This window comes from Dermacentor variabilis, chromosome 5 (genome assembly GCF_050947875.1).
Source record: "Dermacentor variabilis isolate Ectoservices chromosome 5, ASM5094787v1, whole genome shotgun sequence".
Taxonomy (NCBI): domain Eukaryota; kingdom Metazoa; phylum Arthropoda; class Arachnida; order Ixodida; family Ixodidae; genus Dermacentor; species Dermacentor variabilis.
The window spans coordinates 182,989,030-183,012,272 of NC_134572.1; the positions used below are offsets into that span (position 1 = coordinate 182,989,030).

General features: G+C 45.7%; 1 protein-coding gene across 1 annotated transcript in view; it reads left to right on the forward strand.

Moving 5' to 3' along the window:
* The window catches only part of LOC142582057 (uncharacterized), a 101,538-nt gene extending 78,919 nt beyond the window's left edge, over positions 1 to 22,619 (forward strand). The window contains exon 6 of the mRNA XM_075691478.1: positions 21,868 to 22,619. The gene's annotated coding sequence lies outside the window, so the exon portion shown is untranslated. The remainder of the gene's footprint in view (positions 1 to 21,867) is intronic.
* Positions 22,620 to 23,243: the final 624 nt, after the last annotated feature.

Sequence of the window (23,243 nt, forward strand, 5' to 3'; positions counted from 1 at the left end):
GCGTTGTAATTTTAGAATGCATTTGTCGAAACACTAAAAGACGACGTGATATTTCGTTCTCCAAAATCGGCTTTTCAGTTTTCTAAACTTAATCGGCCAATATTTCATTTCATTTATTTATTTTCTGAAAGTGCCCAAGAACAGCTTTACGCCTTAATATTGGGGCACTTGTGTAACACAAAGAACATAAGACCGAAAAACAAAACGCAATATCTCAAACAACAATGCTAAAGTGCAAAAAAAAAATTGAATTAATCAAATGCAGAAGTCAGATAGTAGAGTTGAACATATCAAGATCATGACGCAAGGTGTTTTCCTCTGTTACAAGACGTGTTATAGATTTAGAGGTGCAAGAGGAATTCACGCAGGAAATGCTAGAATTACGCATGTTAAGGCAAGGCACGCAGAACGTTAGAGCTGACAGTAACCCCGCCTTTCTATGCATCACTTTTTGTCTCTCTCTCGAATAGGAGAAGTGGTTGTGAGTTAGGTGATACAAGAATAACTAACACGATATCTCCGCCTCATTTCTAGGGACCTAATGTTAAACATCTGCAGTACACGCTTTTGAGCATAAAATACACGGCGTCAAAGAAAACGATCGTATAGAATACGCAGGAAACGTCGCTGAAAACTTTCAGTTTTCGCGACATTTGTCAAATTAATACAGTTCCATACAACAAAACTAAACTCTAACTTCGGGAGGACAAAGGAAGAATACAAGAGAATAACGCACTTCACATTCGTGAACTTTTAGTCATCCTTGATATGAGGCTTAACTTCCTGTAGGATGCATTACGGATGCTTGAAACGTGTTCTTAGAAAGTTAGCCGGGAGTAAACCAATATTCCTAAGACGAGCGCACAACTCCCTCTATTCAAAGGAATTTTATCAAATGAGTATTCGTATAGTAAGGGGTAAATTTTCCGATTGAATGAAACCATTGCCTTAGTTGGATTAATGCACAAAAAGTTGGAAGCCCACCACTCCGCTCGAAAATTCACATATTCGTGTAATAATTCACAATCCTGCTCTGATTCTATTTAGCGGTAAAGTTTAATTTCGTCAGCGTATAAAAGGAGACGCAAATAACACAAACGTGCTTGAAGGATACTAACACAGATACTGAAAAATAATGGGCCTAAGATCGAGCCTTGCAAAACACCGTAAGTTGGTTCATAAGACAAAGAGTATTTAGCACCGACGCAAACTTAATATAACCGAGTTGTCAGGTAGTCTGTAATCAGCATGCATAGACTAGTACTAACGCCGTAACTCACGAGTTTGTGAATAAGAAGATCATGAGAAACAACATTAAATGCTTTTGACAAGTCGAAGTATACGGTGTCTGTCTTCGGTTAGCAACAGCAGGTGCTGCAGCACCATGAAAAGAAATAAGGTTTATTTCCACAGACCTACCATGAACAAAGCACATCGGTATACACTAATCTTATGCTTAAGGAAAAACAACAGATGTGTAAACATAACTATTTCAAACACTTTTGCAAACGGAGGCAAGAGGGACACCGGGCGATAATTTTTTATGTCAATCATGCTGCCACTTTTATGAACTGCCACAACTATTGAATTCTTCCAAGAAGGAAAGACACTTGTATGCAAAGCAAGATGAAAGATTTGCGAAAGGACATGAACAAAAATAGAAGAACAGTCTTTGATAACAAAAGTTCGTATACGGTCGTTAGCAAGAGGATGCTTTGGTTTCAACTTACGGCCGCCGCAATTTTGCGTTCTGTAATATTTGAAATGCTGAAATTGTCACTGAAGCCATACTGCCAGTCACCAGAGCTATTATCATGCGCTTTATTTAGGAAAACCGAGGAAAAATGTTCTGCGAATGCATTGGCAATATCGTCGCAGTTTCTAAGATTGCCACGAGATGGATGATTTATGACATAAATCTGAGCCCCCTCAGAACAGCTATCTTTACATACGAGCAGAAACGTTTTGGATCGCATTTTACGCGCTCTTCGACAAAGTCAATGTATGCATCACTGTCTCTACGCATTGCGAATTTTACCTGTTCCTCTCCAGACACTCAATTTTTCGTACCACTCAATTGATTCTGTTTTCTTGAATTTCCTATGGCATCTTAGCTTTTTACGCAGTAGACCGCGTAATTACTTAGAAAACCACGCAGGATAGCGAGTGGGACGAAACTCTTTGCAGGGGATGATGGCTTCTAAAGCACATTTTAGATTATCAGTATGGATTCTAACTTCTTTGTTGATGTCTGCAGTACGGTACAATTCAGACCAGTCTGCATCATTCAATTAGTAGTAATGACCTACCTAGATAGTTGGCGTTTGTAAAATAAATGAGCGAACAAGCTCACCCAACACATAAATCGTCTCTAGAAAAATTACGAATTTGAGCGGAACATGCCAATGGTCCACAAGAACTAAACCGCTAACAGCAGCAGAAAAACTAGAAACGCAAAAATTAGCCAAAATCGGACCTAAAACATTACCAGTGGAATTCGGAACCGTGTTAAACTGTGTTAATCCAAGAAATTCGATAAAGAAAGAACAGCGCATCGCAGCGAGGTGATGATAAAGGCACAGATGTCGTGCGTTAAGAAACCCAAAGAATAGACGAAACATTGAAATCGCCAGCTACCTCGACATTACATTTTGCAGCATCAATAATTTCAACTAAGTTATTCATATGGTTAGAAAACTCCACGTTACTCATGCTAGGGGGGAAGTAGGCTACGCAGAGCAACAAATTCTTGGCGCTTTGAACAGGAATTTCAACCCACACAATCTCTGGTACAATCTCAAGATCTGCACGCCTTGTAAAGCTAATATAATTCCGGACGGCAATTAGGACACCACCGACGTTTGTAACACGCGCATCATACATGCGGTCACATCTGTGAACTGAGAATTCCGGTGGAAGATAATTCTTGGCCAGTAGAGACTTTTAGCATGTCCGCTATTCCGGCAAACGGGGGTGCTTTGGGCGGATTACCGGATGGTCGTGGGCGTAAACGTGAGCGGCCGGAGCGGTGCAGCCCTCTGGTGTTGTAGAGCTCAACCAGACAAGCGCAGAGCTAAAATTGCAGTAACCTACTTTATTCTCCTTCGCTGCCGGTGCAAATTTTTGGCAACGTCGTAAATGTGAACACAATTACGCCGCTGTAGAAAATTTACACCAGCAGCTAAGAAGAATATAGTAATGGGCTCTGTGTTTATGTGGTTAAGATTTTACCCACCAGATGGCGCCACCAATCTGGCCGCTCATGTTTACGCCCTCGCTAAAGCGGCAAACCGCCCGCGCTTACCGGAATACCGGAATACCCTAGTTACACGGGCGTGTTAACCGCAGTTACAACGTAGCTCACTTACCGGAGTGAACTATGGTTACCAGTAACTGCAGGTGGACATATGTTACACGGAAAAACCTGTCCTCAGTGCTGCTGCAGCGCTGTGAAGCAGGTCACGTGATACTCAGTACTGCCAATGAAAATGTGTTTGTTTAGCTGTTCTTTCTAATTATATTGACATAAAAACTTTATTTTCTTTAAAATATGTCCGCCGTGTTAGCGGCTGCACTCTCTGAGCATATTGATGAAATTGCTTTCGCGGGGTTCGGCAACAGAGCTAGTCATCCGACTCAAGGCCAATGTCTGTCTCACGGTCGGTGCGAAAGCCAAAATCCATTGTCGGATTGGTATTTTTACCTGAGCACGTGCGCTGCGAATAGTTGTAATCCCTGTGTTTCTGGTGTATTTTTGCAAGACTGTACGTTATTGCTTGTGTCTTTTTTTTCTTTTGTCGTTTCTGCTAGCCTTGATGTGGTGACGCGAACTGTTTGATGGTGCTGAGCAAGGTTGCATCATGTGATGGGGGACGAACACCGCGACGACTTCTTCATTATGTTTGCTGCTCAACGAACAGTTCTGCACAATAAGCAGATGAAGGTGCACCGTGTACTACAAGGCATTGTGGAACTCGAGCAGGAAAGAGAGAAAGCTGAAATGCAGTGTCGTCTACTCGTGGTCTCGGCTGTTCGGCTTGGTTCTCGCGAGCGGGAAGAATAGCACGGTAATCGATGGCACGGTAAGGCACGAACATGCGCAGAGCCATCCCTCCGGAGAAGCCCGTGGCAATTGGGTCATATCGGCTGGCTACACCCGCTGAAGACAGAATCGGGGCCAATCTCTTTGGCGTCGGCCGCTCGTCGGTTAATATAATATTGCGCAAATTTTAGTGTTGTTGTGCGGCGCCTTGAACCGCGGTACGTCCAGTTCCTCTAAGCACAAGGTCTAGTACAGCGTCTGCGTCAGTTCAACGCTGTTACAAGGTTTCCTGAAGGAATTCGCGCCCTGAATAGCTGTCATATTGAAGTGTACCCTCCGAAGGGGCACACTGCCGATTAGTTCAACTATAAAGGGTGGTACAGCACCATTCTTCTCACTGTTGTTCATCAGCACTACAGATTTATGTGCACGAAAGTTGGATCCCCGGGTCGAATATGTGATGCGGCAGTATTCGAGCGGTCACGTCTGCCAAGTGTACTTAGCAGCAATTTGTGCAGGTTGGATGCCAAATCAATTGAAGGAGTATCGGTTGGGCCTGTTCTCTTGGCTGACAAAGCATTCACTCTACAGCCTCATTTGATGAAACCTTTTGCAAAGCCAGGTACTACTGGTTCAGTACTACATATCTTCCGATATAATCTGCTAAGCGCTAGACGTGCTGTTGAAAATACTTTCGGGAGACTGAAAGCGCGCTTCTGAATCATGCATGAGGGCATGGGATGTGCTATCGGTAACGTAAACTGCATCATCCGTGCTTGCTGGGTTCAGAAAAACATCTGTGAGCAGCTAACAGATCACTGTGATGCAACCTGGATTGAAGTTGTGCGCAGTAAAGATGCAAGGCGGGCTCAGCCAGCATCTACAAGCAGTCATATTAAGCCACTAGTGGAAGTGAGAAATGCTCTTGCAAAGCATATTGCCGCATGGCGGACCACCTAAGTGTTTTGACTCACCGCATTTTTAGAAGACACCATGAGACTGACAAGCACTCAGTCTACATTCTATATGGTACAGAAATTCCATCTGCACAGTTTGTGAGAATTGTACAAGAAGTTGTATGTCTACTACAAGCAAGGTCTCGCTTTCAGTGCAGTGCTCGATAAGGAAAGTTTCCTTACACCAACCATGGAGATTACCCCTTACTTTTCCAGTGTGTTGTGAACATTACTTAGCGTCTAGTGTAAATGTGCTGTCTGTTTTGGTTTTCTTGTACTCACTAGTGTGCCAGTTTTACTACTGCAATGACAAAAGTGGCAACAAGCAGTGCAGAGAGTTTCGTAGCAGTTGCACGGGCACTTATGGCTCCGCTCTTGTTATCTTTTTGTATTTTAAAGTACTGGTAGATTACAGAAGGCTGGAGTGGATGACTGACTTTTTATATTCAACGTCAGGAAAGGCACCGACAGATGGAAGCACACTGTCTGGATACAAGTTTTAAAAACAGGGATAAAGTGCCTCATAGAGGCTGGCTGGCACTTAAATAGGTGGCCCTATCTTCTTGAAAGGCTGATTTGCACATAGCGTGCCTTGTATATTAATACCAAGTTTGCCTTGTGGCTTTCGCACTGAAACAAATCTCTTCAACAGTGAAACTTTGCATCACTTATTCAGAAGAAAATTGTGACAGGTCTGCTTATGTGCGCTTTTTATCTTGAAAGTGAAATCGTTTTGTGGCTTTCTCACTGAAACAAGTACATTCAAGAGTGATACATTGGCTCACCTCCTTAGAATAAAATAGTGATAGATCTGGTTTAGACATTTAGTGGAAACAAGTACAGATGGATGTATGGGATATCCAGAATGAGTATCTTACGAACGAGTTTGAGGAAAGCAAAACAAAACTGATCTTGGGTTCTTCCCATTCAATCTTTATTTAGCTTGAACGCAAAATAGTTTTTTATCACCTGAAGGCTGTTTTTGTTTATTTCATTGGCGTCCTTTTGCAGCTGCACACGCTCTTTGCGCAGCTTAATGGACTGTGTTGCATTTTCTGCGGCTCGCTTTTCTGTGCGGCTGTGGACCGCCACCACATCCTGTAAAAGCGATGACGGCCGCTTTCGCTTTATGCTGCCAGGTCGGCGGCTGGCGGCTGTAGTTGTACCATTCTGGGCTGCCTCTTCGCAGTTTACACTTGTTGGCGCAGGGCTGCCTTCCACACATCCTGTCCGGAAAGATTATCTTTTAATTCAATTTATTTATTTATTTATTTATTTCAGTACTCTCAGGGTCAGAGGCATTAGAGAGAGGAGGGGTTGAGGACCAAAAGGTTGAGGACCGCGAACAAAAAGCCTTTATATGGCTTGACGAGGTCCGCAGCTCTCTTTAACAGGCAGTGACAAAGCATAAGGTGAGGGGTAACATATTCAGCTAGAATCACCTAAGTCTCAATATCATGAGTGACAGACATGATGCATTTATATATGTAAAATGAATTCAAGTGACACAGAATGTATATATAGTAGATATAGCACTCACGTAACCGAGGGAAAAAGAAAAAGAATTAACGCTAATTACTAATCCACATTATACATATATGAAGTCGACAAATGTGTCATACAATACATACTGCAATGTCCAATTCTACAAATTATGTTACCAAAAACAAATTTCTTTCTTTTTTGCGAAAACAAAGAAAAGACAGGAAAAAAGCACAATAATGACAGTTATGCAGTGTAGATTTTGTTTAAACAAGACAGTAATGTAAAGCGCAACATTTGCTAGGTGCAATTAGTCCTTGCCCGAGGCATCTCCGAGAGTTCACAATTGCGCGTATTTAGCTTCCCATCTCTACGTTTTAAGTTCGAGATAGTATTAAACGTGTTAATTTTTTAAATATCTGCCTATCTTATACCGGCGAATTAGTGTTTGCTCATAAATATAAAGCATAGGAAGTAAATTCAGTTTTTTTGAAAAGTGGGTGACTATGTGTGTCGTGGGGAACATCCAGGGTACTACGGATGGCATTTTTTGTATTCTGTATAATGTGGTGATATTAGAAAGTGTCGTAGTACCCCAAACAAGATGGGCATAGTTAATTTGACTGAGAAGCAAGGATTTCTATAGAAGAAGCTCGCACTCACACGGGATATTTTAGGAGCGACTAAATCCACATGTATGTTCCACGACATATTTGGTTCGAATACAACCCGAAGACACTTAAGAGTAGGCACAATCGGACTAATGGAAGTATTAAAGGGACCCTGAAACGCTTTTGACGATTTTCTACAAACGTACTGAGTCGTTAGAGTAGGTCCTTCTGATCATTAATTGACACATCTAAGTGCTCTGCGTAAAGCGTGTAATTTATTAAAAGGTTTTAAAAATGCACATCGCTGCCAATCGCAGCGCACTGCTCGGCGGAATGTTAAGCCGCCCCTACCCATATGACCGAAATCACCCATATGACGTCAGTGGGACGAGCTATCCGATTGGCTGACCAGGGCGCGTGATCGATAATTTTTCCAACTTTATGGTAAACAAATGATCTTCGTAATAGTTGGAATGTTAGTTAATTTGTTTTTATAAAAAGAAAGTAGCATAAAGAGAATGCACAAGAACAATTTTTCAGTACACTTAAGCACTTCCGGCACACAGCAAGTGTCGTCTGCTTGTGTTACAACGTACTCCATTTTGACGAGAGCTCCGCGGTCAGAATTGGTCTCAGTCTTTTCGCGAGCACTATGATTCGACTTTCTTGCCTTGTGGACTGCAAACGTAGCGACTGGCAACATGTCAAGCTGCGACATCGTGCCCCTCTGCAAGGCAGCGTACGAGCGAACTGGCTGCTGCGCATCGGACTGCCGCTATCCGATCGGCGCCAGGATTTGCGCGTTTGTGGCCGTCACTTTACACCGGAAGATTACTAACGGAAAAGCGTTTCGCGAGTCCCGTATTAGAGCAAACGTAAGCGCAAGGGGACAGGGTCTGGCCGCTTGACTGTGCCGTAACGGGATGAGCCGAGATGAGCAGAAGGGCAAATGTGAATGGTCTGCACGGTGCAGCCACCTGGTGGCATAGAGCTCAACCATACGCAGTAGCAGCAACGAAGCGTATTCTTCTTTGCTGCTGGTGCGTATTTTTCGCAGGAGTGTAATCATCAAATCGTTGTTTTTATAAATGTTTAAAATGTTTTACACTTGGTTACAGTAATATTAGCGCTTTGTTTGGCTGGTTAAGCGCTGCGCCAACAAGTGTCTGGACCGTGCAGACCGATCAGGCCGCTCACGTACGTCTACGCCAAAGTTCCTTCATCAGCTTGAGTTTATGCCTCCAGTAATTTCCGAAATGACCAGCTTGCCTATGGTTAACGGAATACCAGACACGTTCAGCGCTACGACAGAATGCTCGCAATGCACGCTGCTTCGATAGCTCTCGCTTGGGGTCGACAGCCAAGCGGCTAGCGGAGAGGTTTCGCGCGGGCGGGGGCGGGCTCCAAAACAACCGGAAGTGGACGATGTGACGTCGCATCGTGACGCAGGACCAGTGAAGGCGGAGCTTAGCCCCGCTCGCTCGGCGAACGAGTTGAGGAGGAAAAGCATGGCTGGGGAGGAGGGTAACTTCTAATCGCTTGTAGCTCCATTAATACGTAACGCTTCACTTAAATTGTGGTGCGAATGTTCTACTTAAGCTGTACCCTACGCGTCTACAAAAATTTGTCCGAACCGTTTCAGGGGCCCTTTAAGTTGTAACGTTAAGGCTGTAGCTGCATTACGATTTCTCGGTCTGAACAGAACAGCTGTTGTTTTCTTAGTATTTATATTAACTGAATTTGCGGTAGACCACAAGGAGAGCTTTGTTAGTGCCTCATTTGCGATCCCGATAGCCTCTCTGGAATCCGGTGCGGTAACCAGAATAGTTGTGTCGCCCGCGTAATAATAAATTTCACGCTATTATCAATAGTAAATAGGTCGGCTTCCCGTGACGCAATCACTTCAGCTTATCAGGTGCCTCATTAACTTCTGCACCTGTGTATGACAGAAAAAGACAATGGCGCGTACATGTAAACTCAAAGTGCACTTGTAAAAACTGGATGCTGCATCAGCAGCATAACTACTTGAAAACCAGCAAACCAACCAGCTTTGTTTAGACATGTTACTTGCAGCATGTTACATGTCAGGATCAAGAGTTCTCTCCAGTTATGACAACTATTGCTTCTAGACTTTACATCTGAAAACAAGTCAACGTTTCAATGCAAAGTCCCTTCTGGCAAATCAGTTAGTTATGCGGAAGCCCGCAAGGTGAAGAAAATTTCACGAAGGGGAAAAGTTGTCATCCACTCAGTGCAGTTTCGTGCTAGACAGGTGGATGACCGTTTCTCTCTTTCACTTCCTGTGCTTTTACTTCCTGTGCTCATTTTTGTGATAGCAGCTTAAAATGCTGCTATCACAGATATGTAGAATTCTTCAACATTGTTTGATAAAAACATTTCCGCTCTTCACATAATACAAATGTGCTATCTACTGCTTATAAACATGCGTGCGCATTTTTCGCCATGTTTATTTTGATTAAGAATACTTTCATAATTTAATATAGCTGAAGATTTTGATGTTCATTTTCACAAAAGTTCGTACGCTCTGATGCATTTTCGCAAAAATGAATAATGAAGTTCCTACAACTTGAGGGAGATGTGTTCCACTGTTGCGCACAGTCGAGGAATGCAAACGAAGTTGTGCTATAAGAAGCTATTTTTATTGCTTCTCTTATGAATATGTTGTGTCTAATGATGTGCAATGAGTTAGTCTATTTAGATGTCTGATTGAATCATAAGTTAAAAGTGCATTCATGTGTTACCTCATTCTCGCATTAAATTATTAAATTATAATTTGCGCTGGCATTGTTTGTCGCTGTGCTCGTAACTATGAGGCAGTTTGTTCGCATTGCGGTGCCTTGCCAAGCAAAGCTTCATGCATTTAGTCTAGGAGTCCCTGTACATATTTTGTAAATTTACAGTTAAACTACCATTCTATAAGTGCGGATGCATCTCGAAACTGTGCATTTTTGCAGGCTGCGTACTCAGTGACACTAGCTGGCACTCAGGCGCAGTCATGCTCACTAACACTGACTAGCGCTCATAGTCAATTCACATGTACTAGCACTCATTCACTCTCATACTTGCGCCCGCTCACACTTAACGGCACTCACTGACATACATGCATCCACTAACACTCGCTAACAATCACGCCCGTTAATACTTCGGTCCACTCAAAATCACTGTCACTGAATTTCATTCATACTCTTATTACCTACCACACATTAATATTCATCCTATTCAGTTCCAATCAAACTCAACTGTGCTCCCTCCTGTGAATTGAGTTGGGAGCAAGTACGAGTGAGAGTACTCATGAGTACACCAACTACATATAACACTGTAATGATTAGCAGTTCAAATTACCTCCACGCTCTCCTCCAACAGGAAGCGTGCCCAACAATGAGTGGAGCTGCCAATAAAAAGGCCACTCGACACCTTTTTAGCCGGTTGATGTGCCAGTGCGCCTCAGCTTACTAAAGAAACTTTCATTTAGCGCACAAAACTCCTCACAGCATGCAAATGTTCTTTTAATAGAATTGCCCGCCTTATTAGGGGAAAAATTATTACATGCAGGGCTACTTATTACAGATATAAATAATTGCACACAGACTGGCACTGCTTTCGCAATTTACATATGGCCCGCCTCTCTGGAACTGTGCATAGAAAAGGTACAGGAAACAACAGAGCACTGTGATGCACTTGAAAATTCGGTGGACTGGGAATGTATACAAAGTCAATACGGCTCATTCCGACTTCTTGGGCAAGTTCATGGGTTGTGCTGAACATCACTTTGGGCCGCATACAGATACATAGAAAGAAAGAACACACACAGACTATTTATCTGTCCCCGTCTTTTGTACTTCTCTTTTTGGGCCCGTAAACAATGTTTACAATGCGGAATGCTTAGTATGAACTCGTCAGGAACGCAGACTTCGTGAGGTCCGGTTGCCTGATCTTGTGTAGCAGGCAAACAGATGTAAAAAAAGTGTCCGTTAACATGCGCTGACGCCGTGAATAAAATAGGCGCGTGCGTACGCAGCACCAGTCGCTTGATTGTTCGATGACCAGCTTCCTTTTCAAAACAATAGAATTGACGTGGCGGGAACGCGCGAGGACATACGTTATCTCGTTTCAACTAAGGCCGGATCCAAGATTCCTTGTATGTGCTTTGGGCCACCGAAATTGGATGTCGGAACAATATGTTCGCTTAACACTGGCGTTCGCGATCAAGCCCGATCCGGAGGGAAATTCCAAGACCCCGATTGACTCTCCCATAGCTTTCTCAAAGGAGCCAATCGCCACCTAGAAATTCGATCCCGATCGGACTCGACCGCGATCAATTGCGCGCCGTGCGACACACACATAAGATTAGGCCCAACTGAAGCGGCAGGCGCAGCGCGTGAGCGCTTATTTTGCAAGCTGTTGAGTTTACGCATCATATTGCTACGGGATAGTATTTCCAATGACAAAGAGCCGAGCAGTAAGAAGACGACGACGCCGATTGGAAACTAGCGCGGGCTGTGGCCTCTTGGCCAACTGCGGCGTATTGCCTTGTAAATATACTTGTAAATACATTTTCGTCGGTGTCTTCCAACGTAACATAAATGGTGGAGGTGGAAGTTCCCTGTATCTCGTCACGGAGCTTCGCAGTGGACGGTACGTCGAGCCTTCCTTCATGGCTCCCGGCGGCGACAACCCGACTCCGCCGGCTCCGACACCTGTTGCCACTTCGACGACCTACATCACCCTCTGCGCTCCCCGTGATCCTGGCGTATTCTCGGCAAAAGATGGGGAAGACGTCGAGGACTGGATCAGCCTGTACGAACATGTCAGCCGCAATAACCGGTGGGACCCTACTATCATGCTCGCCAACGTAGTTTTTTACCTCGGTGGCACACCTCGAGTTTGGTATTGGACGCACGAAGATGAGCTGACCAGTTGGGATTCGCTTAAGCAAAAGCTTCGAGATTTGTTCGGCAGCCCCTACGGTCACCAACTTGCCGCGCAGAAGGCGCTTTCCGGTCGCGTGCAGACGTCAACGGAGCCATACGTCACGTACATTCAGGACGTTTTGGCTCTATGCCGCAAAGTTGACGCACACATGACTGAGTCCGACAAGGTCTCCCACATCCTCAAAGGCATTGCCGATGGCGCCTTCAACTTGCTCGTATTTAACAACGTGGCGACGGTGGATGCAGTTATAAAAGAGTGCCGCCGCCTGGAACTCGCTAAAAGCCGACGTATTGACCAACAGTTTGCCCGTCGGCCCAACATCCCAGCGACATCTTCCTGTGCCGATGCTCCTCGTCCCAACAACACTGGCGATGTTACCAGGATTGTCCGGCGTGAGATCGAGGCCGCCTATCCGGCTGCGTTCGACTCCAGCCCCTCCAATGCACCTGCAGTCACTCTTTCCCTGATCCAGGCAGTTGTCCGCCAGGAGTTCGCCAACATGGGTCTTCACACCATCGGCTCGGCCCATCGCCCTGATACTCACCCGGCTTCTTCGATTCCACCCCGTCCCGCACCTTCTTACCCACCACGTTTCCGCAACCCCTCTGAATGACGCACTGCAGACGACAAGCCAATTTGTTTTCACTGCCATCGAATTGGGCACATTTCTCGGCACTGTCGCAGTCGCTGGAGCTCCCTGAACCAGTCTAAATATACTGCCTACTCTCGCCCGCCAGGTGGCCTTTCTCGTCCCTATGCTGCCCGCTCAGATAATGCCGCCACCGATTCTCCTGCGCCGAACCGCCCCTATTCTCGTTCGCCTTCGTCCCAACGACGACAATCTTGCCCCCCCCCCAGCCCCGTCGCTCCTATTCGCCGACTCCTTTCGGACGCCGCTCCCAGCCGGAAACCTAGACGATGCAGCGCCTCGAGGTGACGCTGCATTGCTCCCTACGCCGCCAAATCCTCTCATAACGTTGCCCACTCATCTGAACCTTCTTGACGTGCAAGTCGACGGTGTTCCTGTATATGCTCTCATAGACACTGGGGCGCATTTGTCGGTAATGAGCGCTGACATTCGTAACCGGCTCAGGAAAATAATCACGCCCGCCACGACGCCTGTTGTCCGTGTCGCCGATGGCGGAACAGCCCCTGTAATTGGTATGTGTGCCGCCCGCGTCTCCTTCGCCGATCGCTCCACTACCGTGCTATTCACAGTCATCGCTCACTGTCCCCACGACATCATCCTCGGCCTAGACTTCCTCTCCGCACATTCTGCTCTCATCGATTGTTCCGCCAGTACTCTCCGCCTCGACCTACCTGTGCTGGACCCCGCTGAACAACACCGTACTGGCCTCAGCTCCGTCGACTTCGTTCGCTTGCCACCTTCGGAACTGACTTACGTTAACTTCGTGTCATCCCCACCAGTGCCCGACGGTCACTACATCGCGACTCCTATGCAAGATGTAGCACCCCACTCGGATGGGCAACAGCGTATCTCGTGACACCTGCCCTGACCTTACCTTCGTGCGCAATACTGGCCCAGTCGTTGCGCTCGGGCCTTTAGAGGAGCACCTTGGTAGTGACCACTACATTGTAGCGACAACCTTGTCATTACGGGGTGCGCGCATGCCCGAGCGAAATGTGTGTATAACGGATTGGGCGAAATTCAGGGAACGTCGCCAGGACCCACCTGAGCGCCAAGGGTACGAACGCTGGCTTGACTCTCTTGCACAAGATCTAGAGGCCACCACGAGCACACTGCGCACCACAACCGAGACAGCAGACATATACCCGCGTTTACTTCATATTTGGAACGCCCGCAGATGGTTACACGACGATGGAAACGACAAGGCCTCAACCGCAAACTTAGGAAACGTATAGATCAAATTACACGGGAATCTCAGGAGTATGCAGAGATCCTTACGAGGAATAACTCGCGTGGATTTTGCGATCGACTCTCAGGCACAATGAGCACAGCAAAAACGTGGTCGATTCTTCGCTCACTCGCAGATGCCACCACAACAAAGGGAAAAACATTTCAACAGCTGCACGTCCTAATGCACGAGTACAGCGACGATGTCTATACACTACTCAGAGAGCTAGAGAAGCATTTCATACCCACAGGCCCGCCCCCGCAGTACCCCGACTATCCTTATGTAGACGAGGCGAACGAATTGCTCGATGCAGACATCGCATCTGACGAGGTGCGGGTGGTCCTACAAGACCTACGCCGCAACACGGCACTGGGAGCCGACCGCATCTCATTCGCCACCCTTCGTAACCTCAGTGACGCGGATATTTCCCACCTCACCCATATCTTCAATGATTGCTGGCGCAAGGGCATGCTTCCCCCAGCATGGCGACACGCCGACATCACACTGATCCGCAAACCGGGCAAGCCTGTTAAGGTTGAAAACTTACGACCCATCTCCCTAACATCCTGCATTGGTAAGCTTATGGCATGTACTCTTGCGCCGTCTGCAGCCCTTCCTCGAAGAAAAATCCTTCTTTTCTAACTCTCAATCCGGATATTGGGCTCATCTGTCTGCCAAAGATGTGCTTTTACAATTGCGGGAGGAAGTCATAGGACCTCCTTCGTCCGCCCAAATGAGAGCACTCATCGCCTTAGACCTAAAAGGGGCATTCGATAATGTTGAACATGACCTCATCCTTCGCAATGTTGCACATTCACACTGTGGAATTCGTATGTACAACTATATCCGCGCATTTATTTGAGATCGCACAGCCACCGTAGGAATGAGACCGCATCGATCCGGTACGATTCCCCTTGTAGGACGTGGGACACCCCAGGGCTCAGTTCTTTCCCCTACTTTATTCAATATCGCGCTCGCAGGGCTCCCGGCTACTAAACCAGATCCCTGATGTCGCCCACGCTATTAATGCGGATGACATTACTATCTGGTCGACACGGGGTTCCGACGGAGCCATCCAGGACCTACTGCAGCAAGCAGGCGATACAGTTTCCGAGTACGCGAAAAAATCCGGCTTAAGATGTGCTCCGGAAAAGTCGGAGCTCATAATCATTCGCCCCCGGAGCCATTCCTCTACTCCCCCTATCACTGTGCACGTGGATGGCACACCGATACCACAGGTTAATCGTGCTCGTATCCTCGGCCTACACGTCCAAGCGGACGGCAGGTCAAACCACACTGTTTCCCTTCCATCAAGACAGATTGAGCAAATTCTGGCCATGATCCGGAGGGTCTCCAACATGGCGCTCGGGCCTTCGCGAAGAGTACCTGCTGCGCTTGGTGGAGGCATGCGTGATCAGCCGCCTTACATACCATCTCCCATTTCAGCGGTTGACCCAAGCGCAACAACTTCGCATAGACGCAATGATTCGCAAAGCGACGAAGCTGGCCCATGGCCTCCCGAAATATACTTCCACTCATCGTCTCCTTAACTTAGGGACACATAACACACTAGGCGAGCTGCTAGAGGCACATTGGGTCAGCCATCGCCAGCGCCTCCTACTCACTCCTACTGGCCGCCATCTTCTTACACGGCTAGGATACTCTGTCCCAGCCCTTGAGTCTGAAACCCGTCCAACGATCTTGGCATCAGCGATACGCCAAGAACTAAGTATTCATCCATTGCCACGTAATATGCACCCCGAGCATGACAAAGGGCGGCGCAAAGCCCGTGTACGATACATTGGCCGCATGCTTGCAAACATCCCGGAAACACATACTTTATACACGGACACATCACGCACTCAAGAGGGCTATACCTCGGTAGTTTTGGATCGCACCGAATCCCTGAGAGACTCTGCTGCAATGCGCGGAACAAATGCCGCTTACGGAGAAATTCTCGGTGTTGCTCTTGCAATTCGATACGCCATCCGTGTTCCTGAGGAAGTGTATATATTGACGGACTCGCAACAGGCATGCCGGGCGTTCCTATCAGGGCATGGCATCCCGAGAGCGGCGCACCAAATTCTCAAACAGATCCCGCAAAATACACCAACCAAACCTCCCCGCATCCACTTACTCTGGACCCCTGGTCATACCTCCCTGCCGGGTAACGAACGCGCACATACGGTTGCCCGAGAAATTTCTCTCCCGGCGACTCGGCGGGGTGAGACGATTAGTTCAGAGTGGGGGGATCTCTTAATCCGTTACAAAGAAATACTCCGTCATTATACACGCATTTGTCGCACCCACGCCGCACCACCGCCGTCCTGCTCGCGGGAGGAAGCAGTGGCATTACGCCAGTTACAAACCGCAACTTTTCCAAATCTTGTCTCTCTCAATAAATTCTACCCACACTGTTAAGCAGATCGTTGCCCTGGCTGTGGCAGCTCGCCCACAATCTTCCACGTCACGATTGAGTGCACTGCAAACCCCTTTCCTCCCTTGCCAACTCTCCTTTACCCCCTACGCAGCAAAGAGCTGTGGGACGATGCCCTCCGCGACGGACCTCCCGAGGTCCTCCGAGCTATGATACAACGGGCTCGAAACATCGACGGAATCAACTTAGGAACCCTGGACTGATGGTTCCTCCCACACTGCTCTCGCCATTGAAACATTATTAATAAAAATGTTTTACTCTCTCTCTAATTGATATCAATTTACCAATATAAACGAACCTTTTATTCCAACATAGTAGTTGTTATCCATACTTTGCTGCAAACATTTATCACTGGGTTATTTCTGTTTAGCTGACAAGTCAATTATCGGCAGGTGGAGGGTTCGTATACCCTCCAACTGCCGCGTGATCTTGTATAGGAGGGATTCAAACATGTTTTTCCCGAGTTAAACTATCCGTAGACTAGAGGTGCATAGTGGCCCTTTATGAACGGGAATACGTCAGCATGTGGCCTGTACCCTGAGGTAGCAGCTCACAGTGGCAGCAAGCGGCAGCAAGGGGAAGCACGTGCGCATTTGGCGTCATCTATTGGGGGCCAGAATAACCAGACACGGCTGAGAGCCAAGCGCCTACTCGACTCCCTACCCCGCTAGAGGGATGCTCAAGAACGGGCCGAACAGCGAAGCGTCTGCGGCTAGCAAACCGGTCTTTATACGCGAGCTGACTGGAAACGTGCAAGTGCCAACATAGACGCGGTAATTGTTATTTACACCCAGAGTATTTACTGCAGTAGGCAGGTCTGAATTCTCGCCTCCCCGCCTAACGCGAACCTTCACCTGATACGGAACGATTTAGGAGACAACGATGCGTTCACGTTATAATTCAGTGGTTCAGCCTAATTAAATGAATAATCTAGCTTCACTATTTGTGTGATGGTGGCATTTGCCGAATGTATTAGTTAATTGAGTATTAAATTATCAGACTGAATTACCAGTATGAAGGAGGCATCTGCTTAATAAAGTAAGTATATATTTATTTATTTAATTAACGGTAATTAGGGCGGAATAATTTTAATATCTCCTTATTATTCATGAATTGCCAGATTATTTACCCTCATTGAATTTTAATTAGCCTCACTATTCCTTATTACCCTTAATTATTTTCATTACGCTTAGGGTATTTGTTCTTAATTAATCTTATTAGCCGTATATAACATTGGACACTGTTAATACCTCTTCACTTCTGAACATATATAGTCATGTACGTAAATCTCAGTAGTCACACTTAGAAGACATTCTTATATATGCTCCCATAGGACTCCATGTATACCTATGCTACGAATCGTATATCTCACGCGTTAAAGACAGCCGGACGGAGGGACAGACTTCCGAGGGAAGTAGCTATATAGAATGCTTACGCATTAAAATAGACTGGGAGTACCTAAGAACTACTGCACATTTGTCGGCACTTTCGACAATTCTAGCGCGCTGGTGCACCGCGTGCGGTCTGCTAGCAGCAGACGCTGCGCTGCACGTCCGGCTCCTTGCGCAGCAGTCATGGCGAGAAGTGAATCCAGCTAAATCCAGCAGCCGGATGCCTATGCGCTATGGCTGGTTATTATCGCCGTCTAGAGATGACGATAGAAGCAGACATGTTTCCTCTTGCTACCATTTGCTGGTTGCTCTAAGCAGCCGCAACGGAGAAAAGGTCACGCGCTCGCGTGTCTCCGTTCGTAAACGACCACCGTTACGTTGGAACGTTTGGTTAGAGCGATTGGACTGTGCAGAAAACAAAAACTGCAATTAGATAGTCTGCAACCGAGGTATGGCATGTTCACTGCACGATCGAACAAGCAAGTCGGGGTTAGTACTTGTAGATATAAAGCCAACAAATTTAAGCGGCAACTTTTACAAAAAGTTTAGCTTTTTTGTACATACATAAGGTAAAATGAGCATGTTCCAACGTTAATGATTCGTTACTGAAAGTATTGCGGCATATATTGCATGTAAACTCCTTGTGCTTCCAGTACGGGTCAATATCCTGCTAGACCACTGCCTTAATAGCTACAGCAATGTTGTCTCTTGCATTGTTGTTTTCAACAGAGTGCAATATTTCTCCGAAAGTACACAATAACTACGCACTGTACTTTGCTTTGGCAGAGATTAATGTTTCTTCTGATAAATCATTCGCTGAAAGACACTTCTATTTTAGCGTCTATTACAGGTTGAGATTCCTATGAGGATTATGTCTGACGTTTCAGCTCACCATCAGCCATTTGTGAACAAATGTGTTTTAAAGATAATCTAGCACGTAAAATGACGTGCCTTATTGGAGCAGCGTCCTCTAAGCAACAACTTCTTGGCATATCGTAAGCGTTCAGTGGAAATATGGTTATAATGCATGCACGAAAAAAATTATTTTACTGCAGTTTTGGATACCCTAAGATATTTTATGTCATAGACAAAGCATATACACACATAAAAGTATTCCGAAATATAGCTGTAACATGTTAAAATTATTCGGAATCATAACAAATTCGTCTGTGCGGGGCATTACACCGGGTATCTCTACACGATGGAATCACCGCCTACGCTGCACTAGTGGGTGAGTGTGAAGCGAGTGTCCTCATGAAGTCGCGATCTGCCTGTGTTCGTGCTCGCCCAACAGTTAGACGTAAAGAGTCATGTTATTTTTGGGCGTCTGCTAAGGCAGCGTAATTTGCACTTTCCGGCGCCTCGATTTCTGTTTGCAGGGTGATTTTGGCCATAATTTAATTACGCTGCAAAAATTACCAGCATAAGCTTATTGTATTTCTGGACGCTCTCACGATCACCATGGAAGACACGCATTACGGCTAGTCTTCTGATGAGTTTAGTTAAAATGTCAACTGATATAATTTTCATACCTACTCGTCTAATGCTTAGCTCGAGCGTCAATTTAATATACACGCGTCTGTGGTAAAACAAACCCGCAAGTATGTCGCTTATGACCTCACCTTCCGCATTTATGAAATCTTTTTCCAAGCACTACAAAACACCTTGTACGGAAACAGAGCAATTATGTAAGGCGAGGCTGACGAATCGTTAAGACTGACTGGTGCAGCATCCTATCGTGTACATCACCTGTTTCAAGCTTTACAGTCCTGAAAATCGCCCCATGCTTAAGCGTTGGACTTATTCTATTCCCATGGTTAGCTAATCCATCATTCATTTGTTTTCGTTTGAAGAGAGCAAAATAAGAACGCGGTAGCACGAATTCTAGGGCATATTATAATATTAGAGAAATACAATAGAAAAAAAGCAGAAATCGATGGATAGTCTGATATTGGTAGCATTTCACTTGTTCTTTGCGAGAACAGGCTTATAGATGCCGAAGTGAGGTCTTACGATTAGAGGGCCTGTCGTGGGTGATGCAGACGCATAGGCTACTGATGAGACCACGAAGCAGAGTCCATTGATTTATTCAGGAGAGCGTGTTGCTCAATATACCCGAGAAAAGCTCAGAAACGCGTCTAAGTGGGGCTCACAGGAGACCACGGTGCCGCCAGAGGGTTCTCTCTTCCGTAGGCAGCACTGGAGTCAAAAGCTAATGTCGCAAAACAGATTATCTTAGGAAGATGGTTGAAATAGGGGCAAAAATATAAGGTGGCGTTGATGACACGACAGTGTTTGATGTAAACGTGGGCTTGACGTGATTAAACGCAACAAGTTTGTCACGAATATTAGCGCGGATTATCAGCGTCTTCACAGCTCGGTAGAGAAGTTGAAAAGGGTCGTCGTATTGTGGAGCAACGGTCAGTCTAATGTCTTCCCGAAACACACTGGCGTGGGTCGACAAGGTTAGTTTCTGACTCAAAAAGATGTGTTACATAGAAGGCTTCTGGAAGGCTTCGCGTAGGCGGTAAAAAGCACTCTTATTTGCTCAACACACTCCTGAGCATTAGACAGTGATGAAAGCAGCGGAGCGAAAAATTCACCCTGTGACCGCAGAGTCGTGCCGTAAATCATCTCAGCTTCCTTGCATGTGTGGTCTTCTTTAAGCCTATCAGCGTCACCTACGTACTGGTACGTCTCCACGTTTCTGTCCCTCCATTTTCCTTTTTAAATTTCTGTCGTCAGATACGATTGTGAGGACCACACAAGAACAACATTTACCATTAGGCGTATCATTTCTTTTTTTTTGCAGAAGCCAAAATAAATGGCTCTGTTCGTTTTACAATAAGCGAGAGAAAAACCTGACACTGGGGGTGCGTCACCTGTGAAAAAGCTCGACGTTGCAACGATTAAATGCAAAACGGGTGCCGGCAAGGAGGACGGGAAGCTAGTTGACCCAGCAGGCAGCGGCACCACGGACGATGGGGCAGCCTTGAGCTGACGACGCGGTCGCTCAGGCCTGATTTACAGTCCTGCTCAGGCAGGACTGTGGCTAAGGCGGACACCAAGAAGGCTTGTCAGCGCAATGTCAAATTTGAATTGGCGTCCACGGTTAGTGGTGACAACCCTTGGACAGCCAAAACGGCAAACTCAGTCGCTGTTGAATGTGGTTTCCAAACCTACCGCCTCGAGGTCGCCACGCTGTAAAGGTCTATGTCAGGTCCTATTGGCCAGCGAAGTGTCATAGGCGAGGCACATTCATAGACGACCGCCTAGTCTAGTCATCAGAGGCCTTTGATTTATTCTCGAGAGTACGCGGCTCGAAGAGTCCGAGCGTGGCACAGAGAGGTGTCCAATTGAAGCTGAAAGACATGGAAGACGACGGCGCTACTAGAGGCTTTTGGTTTTGAGAGGTGGTTCTGCGATTTACTCAATAATCATTTCTCTACAATGCGCCTTTAAACTCTGACACAAGCATAAATTTGCACTAAAAGCGGCGTCTAATCATGGCAAGCTGGTGTGATTGCTGTCTCCATTATTTATGCACTTCCAGAAAAATTTGGCTTGCAGGAATTTTGCAGCAGCAGCAGAAAAAAAAAAGAAAAGGAAGAGTGAGGCAGTAATTTGCTCTTGTGTTATCTTTGCACTAGATCAATTTCCCTCTAACCTTGCGTTTCCTTTTGTCTTGTGACTGGTGCAGCGTGGCCTTAGTTGCCCTTGTGCCACTAAACCCCAATAACCAACCAACCAAATCAATTTCCAGGTCATCTATGCACGCAGCTAACGACAGTAAGTGTTACGAGTTTTAACACTGCTTTGCCCATAATGTTTTGTGGTATCATGAAATTCAACAATCTGCTTTCACGGTACGACCCCTGCAAATTGTGTTTAGCAGTATTAACCAGCGGGCTGATGGTTTTATGATCGTGCAGTTATTTTCACTGCATCTGTGAAACAATTTGTTGTTTTTTCGTTATTGGCCATTTACATTTGCACACACTTGCAGTTTGATGGCGTTTGTGCACTCGCGACGCGTTTTTTTTTTCATTTGTGTTCGTGACGTAGCACTTCCGTGCTTGTTGTGTCATGTCATGCTTGTTTTTTTCTACTCTCTACAGGCAGCAATACTCACAGGAACCTGTCATTTTCCGGAGACGTGACACGAGACGGAGCAAAGCACACGAGGGCATCTATGATATTACAAGGATCTGCGGGCTCCGTATAGTTGACAATACTATTAGTAGCAAGCTGTGGTTGTGCTTAATGCGTTGTGAAATGAGCGGAATGAACAGCGAAAAATGACACGCAATCGTTTTGTCTAAAACAGAAAACTCGATGGTTAACTAGCTAAGTGCCAATGCTGCATGTCACTTGCCGTGCTACTTTCCTCAGTCGGCATCATCATCCATGAGAGGTCGCTTGCACGCGTATTTTGTCACTTTTACATAGAAGAAATCAGGTCTACGCAGTGAAGCTGCAGGGCTCCATCAAATGTTCATATTTGACCTTCGGAGACATAACGACATATTTCGTTTACCTTTTTGATTATCCTAACTCATTCCGGATTGCAATATCCTGCGCCCTCTACATCAGGTGAATGTTCGCACAATAAAGCAAGTGGAACCAACCCGTAGAAAGACTCTGATTTCGGTGCCTATACTTAACCTTTTTTTCATGTGTACAGAATTCTAACATTTGAACAATGTATGCGGCCTTTAGCACTAGGAGCCTTCCAGACAACAATATGATTCTGCAGATCCTCTGTTCTGCGATTTAATAATTCTTTAAGTGTAAAAAATCGAGAAATCAGTATTAATGCTGCTTGGCCCTATAAGGTTATATCATTGCATAATTGTGCACTTCAAGACCTGAACACCACGTTCATCGCAATAAAGTGTTACGAATGAACGAGCACTCTCGTGGATTATTTAAGTAATATCGCAATTATTATGAAGCATGATTTTAATGTTCATTGAGCTTACTTCGTGCGGCAGATAACAAATGGTGTGTTTTTTGAGTCGTACACCTCTCTATTACTGAAGATCACCTGGATAGCATATTTCGTTTGAATTATAGTTTCTGAATTCAAACAATAAAACCGCGTTGATTACGATAGGAGGCTAAGAGAGAAACTACTATTTTGATTAGGTCTTTGTATTCCTATGCAGGGTAGTCATAATCCATTACGTGAAGGATTCGCATTCTAAAAATAGCATATATCAGTTGAAAACAAAGACATTAGTATGGTGGCAACAGATACTTTCCGTAACAATTATATCAACGAGGTAAATACTGAGAAAAACACTAGAAACCGTCTTCGATGTGATTTTTAAGTGCCTATATTCTAGCTCACAGTTGTCACATAAGAACACTCTATTAAAATATAATTAGCCAAGCCGTGTTGTTACACTCAAGCCTTAAAGCACGCAGCATATGCGGGTGTTCCTGTCGCATGAATTGACTCAATGAATATTACGACACTACTTCACCCCGT